General features: G+C 44.8%; 2 protein-coding genes across 2 annotated transcripts in view; both read right to left on the bottom strand.

Moving 5' to 3' along the window:
- Window positions 1–8,168, bottom strand: part of LOC139070017 (putative nuclease HARBI1) — a 15,482-nt gene extending 7,314 nt beyond the window's left edge. The window contains exon 1 of the mRNA XM_070551566.1: window positions 1–8,168. This exon is cut by the window's left edge and continues 4,928 nt beyond it. The gene's annotated coding sequence lies outside the window, so the exon portion shown is untranslated.
- Window positions 1–12,048, bottom strand: part of ccdc12 (coiled-coil domain containing 12) — a 101,657-nt gene that overhangs the window by 37,266 nt on the left and 52,343 nt on the right. The window lies entirely within an intron of this gene.

The following is a 12,048-nucleotide window of genomic DNA, read 5'->3' as shown; positions in this document are numbered from 1 at the left end:
CAGCTGAAAATGAAGAGCCTCACAGAAGTGTTGACTGACCCTGCCTTTTCCAAAATGGTTGCCCTCACAATAAATGTAAGGTTGGCGAAGGGAGCCGTGCTGGCAGATTTCAAGAGTGACAGCTCCAGGTGAAAGAGAGTTGAATAATGTGAGGAGTCAATTAGTGAAGGAGCTGAGGTCCCATGAAATAGGATGGCGACAGCAGAATTAGATCATTTTGGAGGATCAATTTTAGACCAAGAAAAACTCATTTCTTGAGATTACAGGAGGAGTTGCATTAGCTTCAAGATGGCCAGACTTAAGTTCAACTGAAAAATCTAGAGAAATGTTTATTTGGGAGCGAGCTGCAGCCTTCAGAAAGATGCAGCAGAGAAGAGTCACAGGCAGGAAATCCCTCTAAACCACAGAGTTACTGCTAAACAAAAGTGAGATGTAGCAAACACAAACACACACACACCCAGCTGAATGCAGGGGCTCCTTTTCACCTAGAAAACAGAAATCCAAAAACCTCCCTAACTCGTTCTTCCCTGTGGTTTCTGGGCCTTCAGGGGATGGACCCTAGGCCACAGGTTCTGAAGGACAAGTACAGTTCATTAAGCCCAGAGCAGAGGAATCAATTGCGTGAGAAGCAGTCTGCATGGGACAAGAAATGTCCTCATTTGGCAGCTCAATGGCCACAGAACAAAACCCAATAGATTCAATAAAGGAGCGGGCCCAGTTTGATGGAAGCTGGATAAGAGGAAAGGTTAATTGGGAAATGTTTATTGTCGATAATGGAGAGAATATCAGCTCAAGGGTTAAACTACAGGGAGAAGTTAAAGAGGTGTTACAGGTAAAATTAGCTGACGGTTCAAAATAAAATAAAATACAACAACATTGTTATCAATGTAGCGTCCAGAAATGGTCAATTTTCACCTACATATTGATCTGCACAATGTCCGGTCATCTACAGACCTAATTCCACTATCTGAGTGGAGTTTCTATCCTGTCTTCTAAAGCCCAGAACATTCTGCAGTGCTTGTTGACATTTCAGGGGGAACAAGATGTCAGCCTATGTTCCCAAACAAAGCCTTCCTTTGATAAGACCGCAGGATTGTACACTCTAATGAAAGAACGTTTGCAATTCATAAGTTAAATAATCATTAAATAATAATATGGTTGAATGCACATTAACGGTTGAAGAATAATGTTTTGATTAATTTGTGCTTAAATTACTGTGGTTGAAATGAATAGCATTATGTTATGATCAGTAATGTTAGACTTAACAAGTGAATTGCTATCTGCTGACAGCTCACACACTCAAGCCCCGTTCAGACAGGCCATGAAAAACGGAAATGTTCCGGACTCTGTCCGTAAGACCTTTGTGTCTGAATACAAACATCCGGATAACGTGCTCCGGAATTTATCCGGATGAAGCCCCTAGTAACATGTCCGGACTTGTTACGGACAGGGTGGCTGCTTCAGACTGGTGAGGTAAAGTTCCGGACAAGGGGGAGGGGGAGGGGACCGGGGGACGCTGTGCGCACCTAGATAGCTCGCTCCTGTAGTATGCAGCGAACCATGGCAGCTTGCCTCCTACGGTACCGCCTAGACGCGCGACGGAGCGCTTCACACCGCTTCAGTGATTCCTTTAACCATTGAGCTTCATCATCCAGGTCTCATGTGTCTTCGTGTGCGCAGAATTATGCTTAAGCGCCTCGTGATTTTTATCTTGAGAGGTGCTATAGAAACAATATTTTCTTCTTCTTCTTCTTAACATAAGTCCGATTCTCCCCCCACCCCCCGCCACCGTCAGACATCTGGAACTTTTCCCTGCTGTGTGAACGCAGCCGAAAGGACAAGTTCCGGTACAAAAGTGGTGTGTCTGAAAACACAGTTCCGGTTAAACAACGGATTGAGTTGTCCGCAAATGTTCCAGAATGTCAGTCTGAAAAGGGCTTTAGACACGTGATGACAAGGTTAAGCTAATATCCTGACACACTGCTTTTTGTTCCACCAACCAGAACTCCTGTATCTGACGCGAGGCATGTTTTCTGAGGTTGGTTGGTAAACCCCTTTTTATAAGTAAAATTCTGATTTGTTAGGAAATCAAAATATGATGATCATTAAAACAGAGCTCAATTCACTGAGTCAGTTCTTGTGAGTTGTTGAGAAAGCTTCAGACCGGCCATCCGGACAAAAACCTCTTTAACCCAGAGCATCTTTTGACAAGCTGTCAAAACCCTGTTGCTTGCTACAGCCGACTGCAAACGGTTCCTTCAAAATAAAGCTGAACCAACTTCAACTCCTTAAGAGTTATTCCTAAGACATGAATAACAACTGTCGTGACCTGGAGACATCTCGAGACCGGTCTAGTCGGCACTGCGGTTTCTTCTACGGACTTCGGTACCTCTGGGGTCCCTGGACCTCAACACATTCCGGATCTACCACGGGGGTCTTTGAGGGTACGTAGACTCGACAGATTGCGTCTGATGTGGTTTTAGAAACCATAACTATAGTTTATAGCAGAACAAATTCACTCCCACTCAGAACTCAGTTTCTCCAGATACGAAGGTTCTGATAAAATCACATTCACACATCATCACACCTCACATTCCATCCACTTAGATTCATTCATCACATAAAATGTCCTAGTTGTCATGTTTTTAATAGTTTAGAAGATTAATTTCTTACTTTTTATAAACTTGAATTTTTTCTTGAATTAATAAGAAGTGTCTGACAATCCCTGAATAAACAAAGAATTCTAAATCTTCTGGTTAAACATTCAAAGACCAATCAGACTGGACTTCCATATTTATATGGAAATTCACATCATATTGGTCAAGATGTAGGGTAGTATATCGAGCTTTTAAAGCACCCAAATACATACGTGTGTTACTCCTTCATCATCATCATCATCATCATCATCATCATCATGTTATCATGATCCCACACTCAAACACGTACTGCAATCTGCAGATAACCTTCTTGCTCTTACCAATTTAGGTTCACAGGACATACATGTATACTTCCACAAAAGAGGTGGACTTGAAGAAAGGTGCTGAGTGTGGAAGCGCAGAAGAACGTTTTCCAAGCGAGCTACATGAACACTATATGGTGTGCAAAATGCGTGTGAAAAATAAATCCAGAAGACCCAACTCCGAGATAAAAAACGATTACAAAAAATCCTGGAAAAGGCATCCTTCACTGAATTCAAAAATGATGTAGGACTTTACATTGGTGAACCCTATGACATTAAATGGCTCCTCCTGGAAAAAGTACAGCAATATCCCATAAAGAAGGGCCAAGAAGAGATCACACAAACAATATTAGAGTTGGAAAAAATAGGCATGTTAGAATCAGTAAAAGAGCCCCCGTGTCTAACACCAATACAAGGTGTGCAAAAACCTGATGGAACCTATAGGTGATCTCCAACAGCTGAACATTCACGTGCATTGTGATGCCAGCAATCTGATACGTCCCAGTGCGAAAAGAAATGTGGTCGTAAAAGGTCAATTTAAAACAGAACTTGATTTAGCAAATGGATTTTGGCGCATTCCACTACATGAGAAGAGTCAATTAAAAAACCTGTTTCTTTCTACCAAGCTTAGGCACTTTTAAATGGAAAAGGTTGCCACAGGGGTATGTAAATAGTCAGGGGTGGACCTGTAAAGCGCCCGAGCGCCAGTGGCGCTAAATTTTCTTGCTGGGCGGTAAATACTTGATGACTTACCGCCCGGGTGGCGCCCAAGCTTTATTTGTAATTTACACACCGGCTTTCACCTACATCATGGCCCCGCCCTGTAGAAAGCTGCCGTTTTCGTTTCGCGCGCGTGAACCTGCGCGCCTCTAGCCACGTACTGCACTTGTACGATTCGTGCACGTACTGCACGATTCTAGTTATTGTCACGTGAACTATAAGTTAACTATTAAAGACGAAGTGGAACCCTGCTAGAAACACACAAGCACGCAGGAAGATGGCGCCACCACAGGGATGGGATTTCTTGATGAAATCTCCGGCAAAACGCTTTAAAACTGGTGAGGAGAAGCGAGACAGTTCGAAACGGTATGAAGCAGAGAAGCGTGTGCGTAGGTGGAACGATTCTTGGCGGTTTAAAGAAGACGGGAGGCGCGGAGAATGGCCGTATTTGAGTTGAGTAGCGGCTCGCCTGGAAAACAGAGAGCAGACGGAAGCAGCAGGGGCAGTGGCTGAAAGCCGGCGTTTAACGCCGGGGACACACCGGCCGCGGAAGCGCCGAGAAGCGAATCGCTCACGAAATTCGGCCGCTGCTCGCCGCTCCTCAGTTCAGATCAGACGCGCCCCATTCGAGGCGCGCCTCGGCTCAGCTGTAGTTTTTCTTTTAATTACTTGGTGTCCTTCATTTCCTCAGCTGTTTTCCTCTACGTGTGTGTGTGAGTGTGTGTGTGTGAGAGAGAGAGAGAGAGAGAGAGAGAGAGAGAGAGAGAGAGAGAGAGAGAGAGAGAGAGAGAGAGAGAATGGTGTGAACCAGTTGTTTCTGCCAGTTAAATCTCTTGGATTTCCCTGCATGATGGATGAAGATATCGCGTTAGCATTCACACTTGTTCAATTTTCAATTGTAATTCTGGTGCCTGTTAGCAGCTGAAACACATCCTCACGTGCTTATGGATATCATATATTCTATATGAAGACATGACTGTAATAATAAGTAAAGGTTAGCAGCTGTTCAGTGTGCTCATAGGAAACGTGACAAAAGAACACAAAACACATTTCTCCTTATGGCCTATATTGTTGTTATCATCAACATAACATGATTTAAAGAATACATGTGACCAACTAACATTTCATGTTCTACCACCGGATGTTTGGATCAAAATGTGAACCAATCAGATCTTAGATCAGGTGAGAGCCAGGCATTTCCCATCATCCTCTAGGTTTTGCAGCTGAGGGAGAGCAACTGCAGCGCCTTGCTCCAAAATCTGCGGCCGCCTTGATCTCACGAGGTTATCGTTGCCTACGTATGCATGACGTCAGAGCAAGTCGGCGTCAATTCGTACATAAATCTAACCGGCATGCGCTGCTCGCCAATCACTGCTGGTCTAATCTGCGCAGAACTGGCTCATCTCGAACACAGCCAATGGCTCGAATACAGCAAAGCGGAGTTGGTGATGTACTGCGTTGTATGCCGGAAGTATGCGACGACAAAATCGTGTTTTGTTGAGGGAACAAACAAATTCAAACTTGAATACGTTATTATGTTTGTGAATGTGTACAAAATAAAGGTTTATTACATTTAAAACGGTTCAGTTGTTATTTTGACTCGTTTTGGCAGCTGACCAGCGGGGCCGGTAGATTCTTGGCGAGGCCGGTAAATATTCAGACTTACCGGCACGCCTGGCCGGTTGGTTTTGAAGTTAATGTCCACCCCTGAATAGTGCAAACAAATTCAAGGAAATGATGGAAAAGGTGTTAGCCGGTTTAAATGCAGAAGTATACACTACTGGTCAAAAGTTTTAGAATGTCCCAAATTTTCTAGTTTTTTTAGAAATTATGCAGTTTAATGCAATGAGGTAGTACTGACATAGCTTGGACTTATGTTTTGGGTCATTATCTTGCTGAAGGATGAACCCCTGACCAAGTAGGCGCATACCAGAGAATACTGCATGGCACTAAAAAATGCTGTGGTAGCCGTTTTTGTTCAGGGCTCTTCTCACTCTGTACAAGTCATGGACCCTGGATCCAGCAAAACAGCCCCAGACCATCACACTGCCTCCTCCATGTTTGACAGTTGATGCCACACACTGTGGAACCATCCTTTCAACTACAACGGCGTACAAAGATCCTGCGTGATGAAATGAAGCATTCAAATTTGGATTCATCAGTCCATAATACCTTCTTCCAATCTTCAGTAGTCCAGTGGCTGTGTTTCATGACCCAGGCAAGCCTCTTTCTCTTATTCTGACGTCTTAGCAGTGGCTTTCTTGCTGCAACTCATCCTGTCAAACCTGCAGCGTGAAGCCTTCTCTTCACAGTTGAAACTAAGACTTGCTTACTGGACCACTATTAAGCTGTGCTTGAAGCTGTTGTCCTGTGAGTCGCCTATCACACAAGCTGTTGACTCTCAAAAATTTACCCTCTCATGCAGTTGTGACTTTGGGTCTGCCTGACATCTTCCTGTCAGAGTTTGCCTCAGTTTTTGAGTGCCTTTTGATGGTTAAGGAAAATGTACTTACTGACACCTTGACCTTCTTTGCAATTTCTCTGTAGGAAAGACCTGCATTTTTAAGTGCCGTGTTTCCCTTACATATGCGTAGCCGTGGCGGCCTGCCACAGCTGAAATCCCAGCGCCATGCCTAAAGGTCTCAAGTTTTATTGATTTTTAGGCCCGAGCAGCGAAGCGCTGCGAAGGCCTATTGTATCTGCTCCGTTTATTAGGCCCGAGCAGTGAAGCTGCGAAGGCCTATTGTATCTGCTCCGTTTATTTTTTAGGCCCGAGCAGCGAAAGCGCTGCGAAGGCCTCTTGTTTTTGCTCTGTTTATTTAGGCCCGAGCAGCGAAAGCGCTGCGAAGGCCTCTTGTTTTTGCTCTGATTATTAGGCCCGAGCAGTGAAGCTGCGAAGGCCTATTGTATCTGCTCCGTTTATTAGGCCCGAGCAGTGAAGCTGCGAAGGCCTATTGTATCTGCTCCGTTTATTAGGCCCGAGCAGTGAAGCTGCGAAGGCCTATTGTATCTGCTCCGTTTATTATTAGGCCCGAGCAGTGAAGCTGCGAAGGCCTATTGTATCTGCTCCGTTTCTTCTTATTAGGCCCGAGCAGTGAAGCTGCGAAGGCCTATTGTATCTGCTCCGTTTATTAGGCCCGAGCAGCGAAAGCGCTGCGAAGGCCTCTTGTTTTTGCTCTGATTAGGCCCGAGCAGCGAAAGCGCTGCGAAGGCCTCTTGTTTTTGCTCTGTTTATTAGGCCCGAGCAGCGAAAGCGCTGCGAAGGCCTCTTGTTTTTGCTCCGTTTATTATTATTTTTTAGGCCCGAGCAGCGAAAGCGCTGCGAAGGCCTCTTGTTTTTGCTCTGTTTATTATTATTTTTTTTATTTATTATTCCGGTGCCGCTTTGAATGGCTTTTTGGGGACCTTAACATACCCCAAAACTCACAATATTTTGCATACTTGTCAGGCCTGGTGAAAAATTTGATATTTTAAAGGTCCCAAAAAAATCGCAAAGAAATTGGCTGAACAGCGCCCCCTAGAAAATGAAAAAAAACCCTCTCCATAAAGCTTAGTTTATCGTACCGTTATGAAATTTGGTACACTTATAGTACTCAATAGTCCGCACAGAAAAGTCTCTTGCAAGCATGGTCAATATCAAACAGGAAGTCGGCCATTTTGGGTTGAAATGGCGATTTTTTGCCGTTTTGGCCGTTTTTAGGGTCCGTTTCTGATTGGATTGCTCGATCATTTTTTGCACGATCATCTCAAAAATTCTGTAAAATTGCTCAGAAGAGATGGGCGAACAAAATGAGACAATAAAATTGACTTTTCGTAAATACTGAAGGGGCGGGGCCAGGCCTCGAAGTTTGACTACTCGCCAAAAATTTTTAAATTGCTATAACTTCATAACTGAATGGAATAGAGTTACCAAACTTTCTGTGGTCATTCGTCATCACCTCACAAAGTAAATTGAATGGTCGCATGATGACATCACACAAGCCCCGCCCCCTCAGGACCAAAAAGGTTAAGTTTTACTGTGAAAGGTCCCAAATTGCCCCATTTCACTAAATCACCACAAATTTGTAGCTGGTAACTCAAGACAAGTGGGGGTTGCTTGGTGTCACATTATGTGAGTTTTCGGCAGAGGGCGGGGCTGTGGCGGCGCGGCGAAGTCAGGCGTACCGCCGTGGCCTTACGTTTGCCTCCCATTTCGTCATTTCTAAAGATATCATCACGAAACTTCTTGTGAGTGATCCTAGTCTGGCCCCCCAAAAGATCTGATGTGAACATCCGGTGGGCGTGGCCTATTTTCTGAAATAGCGCCCCCTAGGACCATTAAAACTGTCAGCCCCAAGCCATGCTTTGACTGAGGATTACGAAATTTGGTACACTAATGTGGTGTCTCAGGACCTACAAAAAAGTCTCTTGGACCCAAGTGCAAAGTCGCACAGGAAGTCGGCCATTTTGGTCCAAGTACGCGATTTACTGGTTTTCGCACACCTTGTTTGGAGAGTGATGCTCCGTCGCCCTTTTCACCAATCTCCTTGAAACGTCTGCTATATACTCTTAAGACATAGATGAAAAAATTCAACCGTCGGATTTTAAATAAGTATAAAGGTGTGGGCGTGGCTAAGCCTCAAACTCTGACCTGTCGCCACGCCACTCTTTTTTCCACAGCTCCCTATTGGACTCCTTTTATCCAATCACCACCAAACAGTGGCAAATAGCAGCAGACAAGTTAAGGTCACTTGGTCTATAGTACTGGCAGGTTTCGAATAAAGGTGGAGCTTTGGGAGCATGGCGAAATTCACCATCACGCCATGGAAATACGTTTGTCTCTCATTTCTTCAATCATTGTGACATTGCCACACAATTTCTGATGAGTGATCCTACTCTGACCCCTAATATAACTGGACAGCTGAAGTTTGTGGGCGTGGCCTATTTTCCGAAACAGTGCCCCCTAGGACCATTAAAACAGTCAGCCCCAAGCCATGCTTTAACTGAGGATCACAAAATTTGGCACACTAATGTAGTGTCTCAGGCCCTACAAAAAAGTCTCTTGGAGCCAAGCGCAATGTCGCACAGGAGGTCGGCCATTTTGGTTCAGTTACTCAATTTAGTGGTTTTCGCACACGTTATTAGGAGAATTATATCTCCTCGCCCTTTCCACCGATCACCTTCAAACTTCTGCTATATACTCTTAAGACATAGAGGAAAAAATTCAACCGTCGGATTTTAAATAAGTATAAAGGTATGGGCGTTGCTAAGCCTCAAACTTTGACCAGTCGCCATTACTTTATTTGACTTAACAACTCCCATGTGCATGATCAGATCAATTTCATACTTTGTCTGTGTGATCACTGACCACATCTGAAGACAGTGACAATGTGGACAGCTGACATCACCTAAGCCCCGCCCCCTGACTAAAGGAAGTCTATTGTTTTATGGTGAACTGCCCATATTTGTTTCCTCTAATTTAGTCAAGATGACACTAAGGTCATGCACTGTCTTCATGATGTTGTAATGACCATTCAGATCTGATAGCTTTTCAGAAAGTGAGGGGCTTTGATGCCATGGCGATTTCTGGCGTGACGCTGTGACCTTACGTTTGACTGTAACTTCCACAAACAGCCTCCGATTTGCCCGAGACTGAACATCACATCACCAGTGTGGTAAAGATAGAGTATCTCCAAGGGGTGAGACATGTAATGGTGGGCTCAGAAGGGATGCTGAGTCAGGGTGAGGTGTGGACGAGGAGGCCTTTCACGGTTTCCGGTGTTGGGGTGGCTGACTTTCTGTTCCGCCAGGCATGCCCTGGTGCCCTCGGCTGCCGGCCAGGATGGAAAAGCGCGGAGCCGGGTTTGGAGAGCGTCGGGGATGGAGCGGAGGGGGTGTGGAAGGAGGGCGAGCAGCTTCGCTGCGAGGGCCGAACGACGCTGCTTGCAGCTTTAATTATTAGGCCCGAGCAGTGAAGCTGCGAAGGCCTATTGTATCTGCTCCGTTTATTCTTTTTTTTTTTTCTTTTTTTTTTTTTTTCTTTTTCTTCCGCGTCTTTGGGTGGCCTTTAGGGGGTCTTAGCATATCCAAAAACTCACCAAATTCTGGCCCAATATAGAAAGTGCGTGAAATTTACGTATTTCACTGGCAACGTGAACGTTGGTACAAAAATGTTTCGACAGCGCCCCCTAGAAAATTAAAAATACCCCTCTGCTTTGACCTTTTTTCATAGTAGAACGATGAAATTTGGTACACTTGTAGAACTCAACAATACGCACAGAAAAGCCTCTTGCACCATTGGTCAATATCAAACAGGAAGTCGGCCATTTTGGACTAAAGTGGCCATTTTGACCCCGTTTTGGCCATTTCTAGGGTCTACATTTGGTTGAACAGTTTGGTCATTTTTCGCACGATTGTCTCAAAAATAGTGTGCGATCGAACAGAAGCGATGGATGAATCAAATGAGCAAATAAAATTGACTTTTCGTAAATACTGAAGGGGCGGGGCCAAGCCTCAAAGTTCAAGCACTCGCCAAAAAAATTCAAATTGCTTTAATTTCATAAATGAAAGAATTACAGTTAAAGTAATTATCTATGGACAATCGGCATCGCCCCCCAAAGACAAATGAATGGTCGATTGATGATGTCACATAAGCACCGCCCCCTCAGGCCTTAAAAGGTCAAGTTTTACTGGGAAATTTTCAAAAATTCGCCCTTTCAACTAATCACCCCAAATTTGTAGCAGGTAACTGAAGACAAGTTGGGGTTGCTTGGCGTCACTTTATGGGAGTTTTCTGCAGAAGGCGGGGCTGTGGCGGCGCGGCGAAGTCAGGCGTACCGATGTGGCCTTACGTTTGCCTCCCATTTCGTCATTTCTAGAGGTATCGCCACAAAACCTCTTGGGAGTGATCCTAGTTCGGCCCCCCACAAAATGTGATGTGAACATCCAGTGGGCGTGGCCTATTTTCTGAAATAGCGCCCCCTAGGACCATTAAAACTGTCAGCCCCAAGTCATGCTTTGACTGAGGAGTACGAAATTTGGTTTCCTAATGTGGTGTCTCAGGACCTACAAAAAAGTCTCTTGGAGCCAAGTGCAAAGTCGCACAGGAAGTTGGCCATTTTGGTCCAAGTACTCGATTTAGTGGTTTTCGCACACGTTGTTTGGAGAGTGATGCTCCATCGCCCTTTTCACCAATCGCCTTCAAACTTCTGCTATACACTCTTAAGACATAAAGGAAAAAATTCAACCGTCGGATTTTAAATAAGTATAAAGGTGTGGGCGTGGCTAAGCCTCAAACTTTGACCTGTCGCCACGCCACTCTGTTTTTCACAGCTCCCTATTGGACTCCTTTTAACCAATCGCCAGCAATCACTGGCAAATAGCAGCAGACAAGTTGAGGACACTTGGTCTTTAGTCCTGGCAGGTTTCGAATAAAGGCGGGGCTTTGGGAGCATGGTGAAATTCGCCATCACGCCATGGCAATAAGTTTGCCTCTCATTTCTTCAATTATCGTGCCATTGCCACAAAATGTCTGGTGAGTGATCCTAGTCTGACCCCCAATAGAACTGGACAGCTGTAATTTGTGGGCGTGGCCTATTTTCTGAAATAGCGCCCCCTAGGAACAATAAAACTGCCAGCCACAAGCCATGCTTTGACTGAGGAGTACGAAAATTGGTACACTAATGTGGTGTCTCAGGCCCTACAAAAAAGTCTCTTGGAGCCAAGAGCAAAGTCGCACAGGAAGTCGGCCATTTTGGTCCAAGTACTCGATTTAGTGGTTTTCGCACACATTGTTTGGATAAGGATTCCCCATCACCGTTTTCAACAATCACCTTCAAACATCTGCTATACACTCTTAAGACATAGATGAAAAAATTCAACCGTCGGATTTTAAATAAGTATAAAGATGTGGGCGTGGCTAAGCCTCAAACTTTGACCTGTCGCCACGCCACTCTTATTTTCACAGCTCCCTATTGGACTCCTTTTAACCAATCACCAGCAAACACTGGCAAATAGCAGCAGACAAGTTGAGGTCACTTGGTTTATAGTACTGGCAGGTTTCGAATAAAGGCGGGGCTTTGGGAGCATGGCGAAATTTGCCATCACGCCATGGAAATACGTTTGTCTCTCATTTCTTCAGTCATTGTGACATCGCCACACAAGTTCTGAAGAGTGATCCTACTCTGACCCCTAATAGAATTGGACAGCTGAAGTTTGTGGGCGTGACCTATTTTCTGAAACACCGCCCCCTAGGACCATTAAAACAGTCAGCCCCAAGCCATGCTTTGACTGAGGATCACAAAATTTGGCACACTAATGTAGTGTATCAGGACCTACAAAAAAGTCTCTTGGAGCCAAGAGCAATGTCCTACAGGAGGTCGGCCATTTTG

Source organism: Nothobranchius furzeri, chromosome 5, assembly GCF_043380555.1.
Source record: "Nothobranchius furzeri strain GRZ-AD chromosome 5, NfurGRZ-RIMD1, whole genome shotgun sequence".
NCBI lineage: Eukaryota > Metazoa > Chordata > Actinopteri > Cyprinodontiformes > Nothobranchiidae > Nothobranchius > Nothobranchius furzeri.
This window is presented reverse-complemented; position numbering and strand designations above follow the sequence as displayed.